Genomic DNA, 12,405 nt, shown 5'->3' on the forward strand with positions numbered 1-12,405 from the left:
TTAATTCACCTTTATCACTGTCATATAATGAAGGAATAGATCCTGATTTACTTGTTTTACCAATAAGTCGATGCATAAGTTTCCAATAGTTTTTAGAATCAGACAACGATAAGTTATCAACAATTTCATTAATATTTTCAAAAAACGATGTTTTAGCATACTTTTTCATGTTATTTACTTTGTTTCTCTGTTGCTTAAATTTTAGAATGTCATTTGGGCGATTAGTTCTACGAGCTTGTTTGTGTAGCCTATCCCGTTTCCTGATTTCTCTTCGCAATTCTGAATTAAACCAGGGTTTATCATTCTTCCTAACAGTAATAGTTTTCTTTGGTATACATTGATTAGCAAACTCAAGAAATGTTGAGGTGAAAATATCACAAGCTTCATCTATATTACAATTTTCAAAATATTCCCCCCATGAACAATTTCTGATCAAATTATTTAATAGGTCATAATTAGCATCTTTATAAATCCAAACATCCCGTTTGTATGTATTCGTATTTTTACCTGGTATCTCAATAACTACATGAGTGGCAGAATGGTCACTTATTCCATTTTCAACGGGTATGACAGAAGATTCTAAAACATGTACAGTATCGCTAACAAAAATGGGGTCAATAAGAGTCTGTGTATTATAGGTGATACGGGTAGGTTCATTTATTACATTCGTTAAGTTAAAAAGTAAAACAATATCATTAAGTCTATGATTTCGAATCTTTAACAAATCAATATTAATGTCGCCAAGTATGATGACATTGGCACAATAATTAAAAGCCCTTTCAATGGATGATCAATCCATAGGTATAGAATAACCAGTATCTAATAATATTATACTTGCTTCATGGGGAAATTGAGATTCCTTATCCACTCCTTATTATTCTTCATTTAAATCATCAGTGAAATTGCACTTAGCAATGTCTGGGTACGTCAGATTTTGTTGTCCGATCGGTGACTCAGATTTTTCTAATGTAACTGGTGGTTGATTTAGAGGCGGGGATTTGAAATTCCCTGCAGAGAAATTTTAAATCTTCCGCTGGGTCATTTTGGTGGCCGGGTATTATGATAGAAAGGCTACATTCGTTTCGAAACTAGTTACAAATTATATTATATTAGTCTGATGGGACCATTCGATTTAAACTATGTATTCACTTGCAAGTCTCTATATAATATGTAATTAGCGGTTGCCAAATCAGCCGCATATTCCCGACAGTATGTAGATAAATTTTATTTTTATTTCATTTTTGTTATTTATAATTGTTATCTTTTTTTTTATTTCATCTTTTTTTTAGAAAATAATGTGTATGAATGATTGAACCTCCGAACGCGAAGAAGCGAAGGAGAGAAGGAGCTAAAATACGATGGCGAAGGAGCGGAAACACGATGGCAAAGGAGCGAAGTGTCATCGTTCCATCGTCATCGTATTTTCACTCCTTCGTCATCATGTTTTCGCTCCTTCGCTTCTTTGCTCCTCATCCTATTTTCGCTCCTTCGCCATCGTGTTTTCGCTCCTTTGCTCCTTCGCGTTTAGGTCGAAGGAGAGAAGGAGCGATATTGGAAATTTGGTCCTAACGGAATACCATAAATCTGTGACAAGACAAGTTAACGTGACATGTTATGACTGTGCACTCTTTGTAAGCTCGGTTGTTTTCCTGATGTTTCTTAATATAAGATAGTATATAATGATATCTATATGTCATATGTACGTTTTTTTATCTAATACATATGGTGTTAATGCGCTTGTCAACCGTGCACTGTAAATTCCCTGTTACTATTTATAGTTCAGAGTGATTCGCCTGTATGTGTCTGCATTGTAGGGTGTGAGTTGGAAGAAAGCATGCAAAGTTGTGTGTGACAGGTCGAGTTCATCGAGTTCGTAGTCTGGTCACATGCGGTGTCGGGGAAAGGAGATTGACTGAAAACAGAGGTATTAATGCATTTGAATTCTTGCGAGTCTGTGAAGGAAATAAGGATTTTCTATGATAAACAGGTTACTATCGGTTTTTAGTTTTAAAATTTGAAAATCGTCCCACGTCCGTCGTCCTTCCTCGTCCGTCCGTCCGTCCGTCCTTCCTCGTCCGTCGCTCCGTTCGTCCGTCCGTAAACACTAATTGTATCGCTATTTCTTTAGAAGTAGTGGAATGATATTTCTTAAACACTGTAATATGCAGGTTCAAATTTATACCTAGTTGTGCCAATTCAATTTTGAATCTGAAAAGAAAAACAAAATGGCCGACAGGTGGCCATCTTGGATTTGGACGGCTACAGTTTGTAATCACTACACTTCTGAAGAGGTGATGGAAGTCTTTCTATAACTTAATGTGTATACATTTCTGTGTACCCATTCAATTTCTAGTCTTAAGCAGTAAAACAAAATGGGCGCCAGGTGGCTGTCTTGGATTTGGACGGCTACAGTTTGTAATCACTACACTTCTGAAGAGGTGATGGAAGTCTTTCTATAACTTAATGTGTATATATTTCTGTGTACCCATTCAATTTCTAGTCTTAAGCAGTAAAACAAAATGGCCGCCAGGTGGCTGTCTTGGATTTTGACAGTTGAAGTTCATCGCTATTTCTTGAGAAAAAATGAGTGGATCTTTCTCAGACTTGATATGCAGGTTCTGCTCTGTTATCTTATGTCCATTTGATCTTGAAACAGCGACCATAAAAACAAAACTGACTTAGAGGCGGACACATATTTTCATATATAGTTCTCAGAAAGGCTTTGATGGATTTTCTCCGTTTAGGTTCCACTTATTCAAAATGTGAACTTCATATATTTTACAACATTCGCGAAACACATTATATCAGCTTATTTCAAAAAAAAAAAAAGATTAAGAGAAAAAGAAAATGGAATGGGGAAAAAAGAGAAAAATCAGTCTCACGTCGACCCTTTTAAGATATATCATTGTTGGGCGTCAGGATCCCTCCTTCAAACTTTTGTTTAGTTTAACAGATGCTTCACGATATCGATAGGGACTGTCTTGAAAGACTAACTGGTACATAGAAAGTGTATATTAACCTTAGTATTTCTTCCTTCTTGTTTTAAGATGTATGTTACTTTTGTGCGTTTCCAGCTGCAGAATGCATTTTTTCCATGTCAGAAGTTTGAAAAACAAAACAAAAACAAAAAAACACACTGGCATGAGAATTTGTAATATCAGAGTATGTATCACTTTTGAGACGTTTTAGGGGACACTATTAACACGTGGTAAAATAAAACCCCTCAAGTCAGATTTAGTAAATATGTTTTGTCAGTGTTGTTGAGATAATAATTGGCAGTTGCCAAGTTGGCGCTTTAAGATATACCAAAGGGAGGGAGACTCTAATAAACAAGTTCATGACATTAGTTGTGAATCTGTTCAATAACAAATAGTAAAGCATCAATTTTGTAAATGCTTATAGATCCATTGCAGTGACAATTTGAGTACACTGCCGTCAATAAGAAGTGCGTATAACCAGCGCCGCCTGGCGTTTGTGATAGTTGCGCATGCACAGGGACATGGGAATTAAAGGTGTGTGCGTTCATATTTTTGGGCCAGCAATCTGATAGATACAATATTGTGTGAACTTCCGGTTGATCTGGGTTGCATCTGTGGAAAAGGTCTGAGTTTGGCATTGATACTTTTGTAACGTTTCTAGTAGTAGTTATTGATATAGGATATTCTTTTGTAATTTGGTAAACTAACTTGTCCTCACCTTAACATTTTATATGCAGGCACCTGTGGTTCAACATTCAACTAAACATCCCGTATTCTGGCCCTGTATTTCTGAAACTCAACTCATAATGCACAAACGTTAACTTTTTGCGGTCATGCCCTGTAGCCTATTCAAAATTCGAACTGTTTAGCATGGTAGTTACTTGATATAAGTAAGCACGAGCTCTCTCCAATGTTTGGAGTTGCTTTTTGCGCATCGCGAATATTGATCACTACTCGCACCTGTCGCTGAGCAGACGATAACATTAGCTTTTCGCTGGCAAGTCAGATTGATTCAGAAGCTAACGAGGACAAAGTACTGTTTGTGGAACCATTGTCTGGTCTTGGACAAAAGGACATACTACGCACGTAAGTATCCAAAAAACAAAGCCATGCAAAGTTTGTTTTCAAAACTGGGCCCATGTAGGAGCATAGAAAAAGTACATAATATGTGACGAAGTAAACATATCAATACAAACCTATTTATTTAGACAAAAGAAAACTAATATTGTTCAATTTTAGGCAGCTAGTATATTTTTCTCTATAATTGTAACAACAACCAGATGATCGTTAATGTGATGATATATTGATTTGATCTATCAGAAAATGATTATAAAATAATGCACCAAATATTGAAATGTAATTTGTTTTAACGTGTAATTTGTATTAACGTGTAATTTGTATTAACGTGTAATTTGTTTTAACGTGTAATTTGTATTAACGTGTTATTTGTATTAACATGTTATTTGTATTAACATGTTATTTGTATTAACATGTTATTTGTATTAACATGTTACTTGTATTAACGTGTAATTTGTATTAACGTGTTATTTGTATTAACATGTTATTTGTATTATCATGTAATTTGTATCAAGATGTAATTTGTATCAAGATGTAATTTGTAGTAATATGTTATTTATATTTACATGTAATTTGTCTTTAAGATGTTATTTGTATCAAGATGTAATTTGTATTAACATGTAATTTATATTTACATGTAATTTGTCTTAAGATGTAATTTGTATCAAGATGTAATTTGTATTAATATGTAATTTGTATTAACATGTACTTAGTAAATTGTATTAACATGTTATTTGAATTAACATATTATTTGCATCTGTATGTAATTTGTAACTTGATGTTTTTCAGAGAAACAAAAGTCCTTTTTAACATCCTTGATCAGCAAATTAACAGGAGGCTGACGTAAGAAATCAAACGAGGTGACGGTATTCATAGAAGAATTGAATTGGAGCAGCAAGACGTGAAATCATTGCTTGATTTCAAACCTGCAAACCGGACTTTGAAACACTTAAGAGGATTTCAGATTTAATTAATCATGTTTTTTATTGTTCATTGTTCACCTTTTTATTCATATCAATGAAAACGGTGCCTGTTTGTCATTATGGTAAATGATGATGAAAAAAGTCATTACTTTCCCGAAATCGGACTTTATAAACAATATGTAAGGGTGTATAATTGATATATATGTATTTATCAAAAACAAAATGAACACTTATTTATAGTAGCATTTTAATTAACTAGAAATGATACAGATATGTTTATCTACATGTCATGATACATAATGTTAATTTGTTGTAACAAAACAAAACTATTACTTAGCTTCTCTTAGAGCATCATATAGTTTACGTAATTACGTCACAATCGAGATTATCCTCCTTAAGAGTAATTCAGTTGATCTTTCTCGCTGAAAATCTGTCCTGATGAAGCCTATGTCATAGAGACGAAACTAGTTGACAATAAACCCTTCAAAACCCCTCTTACTGATAACGTTTGAGTATGTTGTGATTCGACCTTCCCCACTTATATAAATGTTTATACTTCTTAACTTGCCAGCATACCTCTTGGCTCTGGTATCCATACTTACACAACAAAGTGCCCCACTTATCTACCGGATACACTTACCAGACTTACGGATTTCCTGAAAGTAATATTACAGGGGTCATTTTGGGTAAGCTGGGGAGGAGAATTAAAGATGTTTTTTTTTTAATTTGAAAGGATAAACCATATTGACTTTCAAAATCAGTAATCAAAAGTCCATGTGTTTTGCTGATTTGGATGATAATAGTTTAACAAATTAGATCCAAAATTTTGAAGAAAAAAAATCAAGCTTTTTTATCAATTTCCCCTTTGTAGATTTAGCTGAAACTTAAAACGATCCCGAGATGGTCTTGACCAGGTGTCGTTAATTCTCGAATTGGTCTAAAATATCGCTATCTTAAAGTACATTTTAAGCTTCTCGAATACAGGTCAAACTTGCATGAAATGTTCCTGACATGGTCCTACACAAGTTGAGTTATTTTTCAGGCAGGTTAAAATGCCAACATCGACCCCACGGCAGTAATTTTAAAACATGATTGCACAGTCAGTTTTCGTCAAGAACATAATTTTAAATCAGAATTACATGAAAGCTACTAGGAAGGATCCCAAGATAGTCCTGACCATGTGTTTTTAGTGTGACAACATACAGCATTCTACGATCGTTCTCGGTACCACGATATGTCAAAAGCAAGAATATATGCAGTGTTGTATACTCCTCCAATCTTTTTTTTTTAATTTGAATTGGTCAGTACAAGAATTCATATTGAATTGGTCAGTACAAGAATTCATATTGAATTGGTCAGTACAAGAATTCATATTAAATTAGGAAACGCGGCCAAGTAGGTCAATTGTTTCAGCATTGTTGCTGTGAAAGCATGTAATTAGAAGGGCAGTCATTAAATCGTGGCCGACATTGTGTAGCTCCTTAGGATTTTAGAAGACAGCACAAAATAACCCCAAAACCAAACAAAACAAAAAACAAAACAAAAACGAAAAACCCGAAAAAACAAACAAAAACAAAACAAAACAAAAACAACAAAAGTATCAAAACATAAAAACCCTGAAAAAAAAACACAAAAAAAAACAAAACAAAAAAAACAAAAAAAAACCCAGAAAAAAACCCAAACAAACAAACAAAAAAAACAAACAAAAAACAAAAAGAGTGTGTTTTGAATACTCAATTCCCTGATACCTGAACAACAGGGTTAACCAGAGTAAGCGTTTTAATTTGTCTTACAACCTTCTTCAAGTATGGTAATTGTAATACAAGCAATTTTTCTAGATACTTACAGGGGACGAGACATTGTATACAACTGTGAAATCCAAATTGCCATAACAATAAGCAATAAATGATTGTCACAACAAGGAGAATGGCAAGTGACAGTGATTGTCAAACTGAGGGAAAACGCGAAACAAAACATCTGAGTGTCATTGCCAGTACTGGAGATACCATGCTACGAAGGGAATTATCCACGGTTAGTTCCATAGAGACTGCGTCAATGTAAAAAAAAATGTACATGAAAAAAGTACTCCAGTAAAGGGCTGAATGGCGTCAGGTTATTCCACAATGCTTCATGCAACAAACTTTAGAAATATTGCACATATTTTTTAGAGACAAGGGAAGGTGGTACAGATGGACTGCCCCTATATTCACCAGTCCGATGACTTTTTCCAATTTCTTTTGTTGAAAAATAACTCTCTGAGAAAAGAATTGTGCACCCATATGTGCACTCGGTGCTGCAATATAACAGTGTTTTGCCAGTGTCCCGAAATAGAGACGAATGCCGCTCAACGTAATGTCATAGGGGTGACCTTGTACTAAAATGTTGTTATAATATTAATCCATCGCTACTTACCGAGTCAAACACGATTCTGGTCTACAAATGTTTGCCTGATATCAAGGGGCATAAATGGATTCTGGCGGTATAACTTTGTAAATCTAGGCGACCTTAATGTACCCGAGCAGTCGTTTGATTGTAAATGAAACATAATATTTGTCGCGGCGAACTGTGAATTGGTAACCTTGGCCGTAAAAAGCAAAAACAATAATCCGGCTCTTGTTCTTATTGACCATAATCCCTATATAAGACTGTCATTATACATTCGTCAAATTGTGAAATATTCATTTCTATTGATTAATAATGACGCCCAAGCCACTTGAGGTAAGCTAAAACCTAAATAAGAGTATTATTTACCTAAAGCTTTCTCCCACACGTCCGACTTTGAAAAATTCTGAACTGTGCCAAATCCTTATATATATAGTTTGGAATGTGGTGTCAGGCAGTCTCGGACCAAGAACTGAATCATTAAAATCATATGAAATGGAGAGATATGACAAAACGTGAAATATCCGTTACTCGACCTAGTCACGAGGGGATAATTATAGCCCTTCTCGACCCTCAGATATCGGGGTGACCTTTGGTTTATATGAAATTATTTTTCCTTCATCTAAAAATAATTTAAGTAAATTTTGCACGAATCTCATTCTAGTATTTTGGATTAGTGTTGATTTAAATGACGATATCCCGAAGAATCTTGGTGTTCACTACTATGATTTTAATCTGTACTTTCCCCGTCTTCCCTCTTGATTAGGATTTGTTGATATGATATTTATAAATTATTTATAGAATATCATATCTGAGTTATTTTTTGAAACGGTTTGGCATGTGATATACAAAAGACAGTTTAAAGGAAAGCGAAACATTAAAAACGGTAAAAAAATATTATAATAAAAAAGGCCTAGAGGGTCTGAATCGTTATCCTGGACATTTTGGTAATCATGGCAAAATAATCTGATTTTAGCTTTATTACAAATATTTTCCTACCTTTTGATCTGATTCTTCTTGCAATGGTTCAAACCACAGGTGAATCAAATCCTGTCAATATTAAAAAAAAAAGATTTATTTATCTAATTTTTGCTAAAATGTTCCGAAAAAAACTTAAATCTATGATATATACATAATTCTAATTTGCGAAAAAGAGTAATTTATTAAATGACCGTAAAGTGCATCATCTGGCTATTTGCAACTTTCGAGGGGGGTTGTCCCGCATTCAAATCATTTTTTGACATATATTGCATCAGATGACAAACTGGATTATGGCGATGTCTTTTGGTACTATGGGGCCACGTGATATTTTACCTATTTTTAGCCCAGAGTATCGTGTACGAGGCCTAGGATAACAGGACAACGACCATACTTCTTTTCCATATTTGGCCACCCCTCTATTGCTCTAAGTGAGCCATATCCTCCGTTTATAGAACATAATATTTGCTTTGCCCAATAATTTTCCAGACCAAATCAAATCGGGCCCCACCCTCTGATCACGCGAAACCCACACCCTTTGTCTTTACAACATTATATCTCCTTTGCCCAATACTACTCGAGACCAAATTTCATCAACATCAATCAAGTTGTTCAGGATAAGTAGCGATTTAAAGGATTAACCTCTATTTTTCCTATTGGGTCCCGTCTCTCCTACCCAAAGTGAGCCATACCCTCCGTTATACACCATTAGATCTGCTTTGCCCAATTATACTCCATAACACATTTCTTTAAAATCCATGAAGGCGTTCGAGACTTGTAGCGATTTAAGCTTTTTCTTCAATATTCCTTGTCGGGCCCCACCCCTACAACCCCAAGGGAGCCACACCTTTGTGTATACAACATTAGATCGCCTTTGCTCTATGATGTTCAGACCAAATGTCATCACAATCCATGAAGGACTACAAGAGTTTGTTTTTTTTTGTTTTTTTTTCGCACTCAGGAAAAGGTTTATTTTCAGCATCAATGCATGGTTACAATGCGACATAAATCATACTGTATGTATGAGACATTACGGTAATCATTTTTGAGCGGAAGAGTGAAACAGAGATAAAGTTAGATTTAGAGAAGGAGAGTGATAGTGCGGACGGGGTGGGGTAGAGATGGGATAGGAAAGAGAGAGACGTGGAGAAAGAAGCTAGATAAATTCAGATTGAGAGAGGGAGATAAAAAGAAGGGGTGCAAGACAGAGGAAGGGAGAGATTAGAAAAAAGAGAGAGAGAAGTAGTAGGGATTTAAATGAATTGTAGACGGACGACAGACGCTGCGCCATGGCATAAGCTCAGCTAAAAAAGAAAGGTTAGGTGCCTAGATATAAAAGGGTTAATTGAAACCACCAGGAGGGTGTCTTGCTGTCAAGATTTTGCAGTTTTCCTGGACTTTTAAAAATCTCCCTATCATATCCTAGTACAAATACAGGTATGTTGGTAATAAATAAACTAATACGTATACAAAATTAACCTTATACCGCATTGTACATTGCAGAAGCTGACAGAGATTGAACATAGAAGACTCTGGCAAATTCAAGTGAGTAGGAAACTGTATCTCAAAGGAAGCAATCATAGACAGATAAATACATCGACAATCTCAAATTATGACTAAGAACCTTCCCAGATGCTAATCTAGTTGTTCCATATTTAAATATGTATTTACATTTCCAAGCCCGAAGAAAACGTTTTGTACCTACGGGAACAAGGCGTGTCATTCTGTTGGACGATTTGGTTTAGTTTTTTCATACGGGGCTGATGATTTTGAAGAGTTTATCAGAACAGGTGATATAGTCCTTGAAACGTCTATCGATTCACCGCAGTAAAGCTTTAAATGATCAAACAAATGTAGACCATGTCGATTGGGTATACCTTATACACTTGCAGTTTCATTCCATTCTCTCTACAAACATAGGTAATCAACATTACCATACATATCTACATACAATATGTGTTTTCACATGTTTACTTTATCACTAGCCCTCCACCTCTGGGTTGCGAGTTCGAAACCTACATGTACGTGGGACAGTTGCCTGGTACTGACCGTAAGCCGATGCCTTTTCTCCGAGTACTCCGGCTTTCCTCCACCTCCAAAACCAGGCACATCCTTAAATGACCATAGTTGTTAATATGACGTTAAATAAAATAAACAAAATGTCCACAGTTGATGAAATAGGTATAATGGAGGACGAACAGTGGAAAATATAAATCGAATTAATTAACTTATTTTAGCAAGTCATTGTAATAAATATTCATTAAGGATTGGAATTTAGTTTCATTTATTCCTGAATAGAACTATTATTCCAGATATAATGTTCTTTTATTGTAGAATTTAGTATATTCTAATATAACAAAATGCACAAATTTTGTCTTCTCGCGCAACATAATTTCAACCTTCCTGTTTCAATTTCAAATTTATGGTTAGCTGCTCTGAATTTACAATGTGTAATCTGGTCTCTATTAACCAGCTGTTCTAGATAATTTTCGAATTCTAATGCTTCTTTTAATGTCGTATAACACACAGACCTAGAAGAATTAAAGACATCATTTTTCCACTTTTTAATATACTCTTAAATAAGTTTGGCTGTTAACCATTCTGTGTTTGAATTTATAGTACCTAGACTTCCCATATTTCACTTAAACCATATTCATTCAAAATAATATATGTCAGCCATGAACTGTTAAAACCATGTTTGATATTTCTACTATATAATACATTGTACAATATATACGTAAATTTATTTTTTGTAACTACGGATACTACAGAATCTTCGCCATCAGCCATTCACACCGATCTTTACTTAACCAACAGGGACAGTTCACAACTAACCTGTTTGATAGATATGATTTTGGAGGTTAAACTTAGTTAAGTTTATTTCCAGAACAGGATCAATTACGATCCTCTACACCGGAATCAAATGTACAACATAAATGAAAAATGAATAAACTAATTGTGACAACAGTTCCATATCTACAGACTTTCTGATTTGAAAGTTCTTTATCCGCCCAATGTCTGTCGAGTCTTTTTATGAAAGAATTAGTTGTTGGTGCCAATATTACTTTCTCTTACAAATTGTTCCATATTTTGCCTTCACACAGAAAAAAAAAAAAAAAAAAAAAAAATCCCGGATGTCAAGATTACAATGCTTTTGTGAGTGGTCCATTGCCCCTTGTTTTTGGACGTTGTTGCTCCATCGTTTCACAACATTAGCTGCCTTACCGATACAGAACCTGTTCGTAACTTTGAAGACCCCAATAATGCGCCTCTGTTCCCTCTGAAGGCCTTGTTGAGTAATTTAAGCCTTTTAATGCTATCTGCATAGGACATTTCCTCGTCTACGAGTAATTGCTTGATCACCCTCCGTTGCACAGTCTGGATCATATCAACATGTTTAATCTTGTACGGATGTTATACAGTATTCGCGTACTCGAGCTGTACTCTTACTAGTGTCTCGTACAGTAACATAAAATTGCATTCATTGAATAAAAAAAACAAAGTTCCCGTTTTAGTGCAAATATAGAATTTGCCCTTTTATTTTTACTCGAGTACGTATGTCTTCTTCAAAAGATAGGGACTGATCTGTAACAGCGCCTACGTCTGTTTCCTTTTCCACTTAATGTACAAGCTGTTCAAGCTACTTCAATTATTATCTAAAATATTGAACAGTTATGGAGCAGGTACTTTAACCAAACAGAGTGCAAAACCTAAAGAATGTGTGGCCAAATATTGCATGTGGAACACCTCGAGATTTTCCTCTATAGGAAAGGATCGGGATTGTCTGGATGGCATGGTTACGATAGGTTGTCGAGATGGTGTGGATGGTATCGTTACGATAGGTTGTCGGGATGGTGTAGATGGTAGTGTTACTGTAGGTTGTCGAGATGGTGTGGATGGTATCGTTTCGATAGGTTGTCGAGATGGTGTGGATGGTAGTGTTACGGTAGGTTGTCGAGATGGTGTGGATGGTAGTGTTACTGTAGGTTGTCGAGATGGTGTGGATGGTATCGCTACGATAGGTTGTAGAGATGGTGTGGATGGTAGTGTTACGGTAGATTGTCGAT

General features: G+C 35.2%; 1 protein-coding gene across 1 annotated transcript in view; it reads left to right on the forward strand.

Annotated features, from left to right (window-relative positions):
* The first annotated feature begins 1,873 nt into the window (after window positions 1-1,873).
* Window positions 1,874-12,405, forward strand: part of LOC117343510 (protein PLANT CADMIUM RESISTANCE 3-like) — a 36,616-nt gene continuing 26,084 nt past the window's right edge. Inside the window, exons 1-2 of the mRNA XM_033905888.1 lie at window positions 1,874-1,924; window positions 9,842-9,883. The gene's annotated coding sequence lies outside the window, so the exon portion shown is untranslated. The remainder of the gene's footprint in view (window positions 1,925-9,841; window positions 9,884-12,405) is intronic.

This window comes from Pecten maximus, chromosome 15 (assembly GCF_902652985.1).
Source record: "Pecten maximus chromosome 15, xPecMax1.1, whole genome shotgun sequence".
Lineage (NCBI taxonomy): Eukaryota > Metazoa > Mollusca > Bivalvia > Pectinida > Pectinidae > Pecten > Pecten maximus.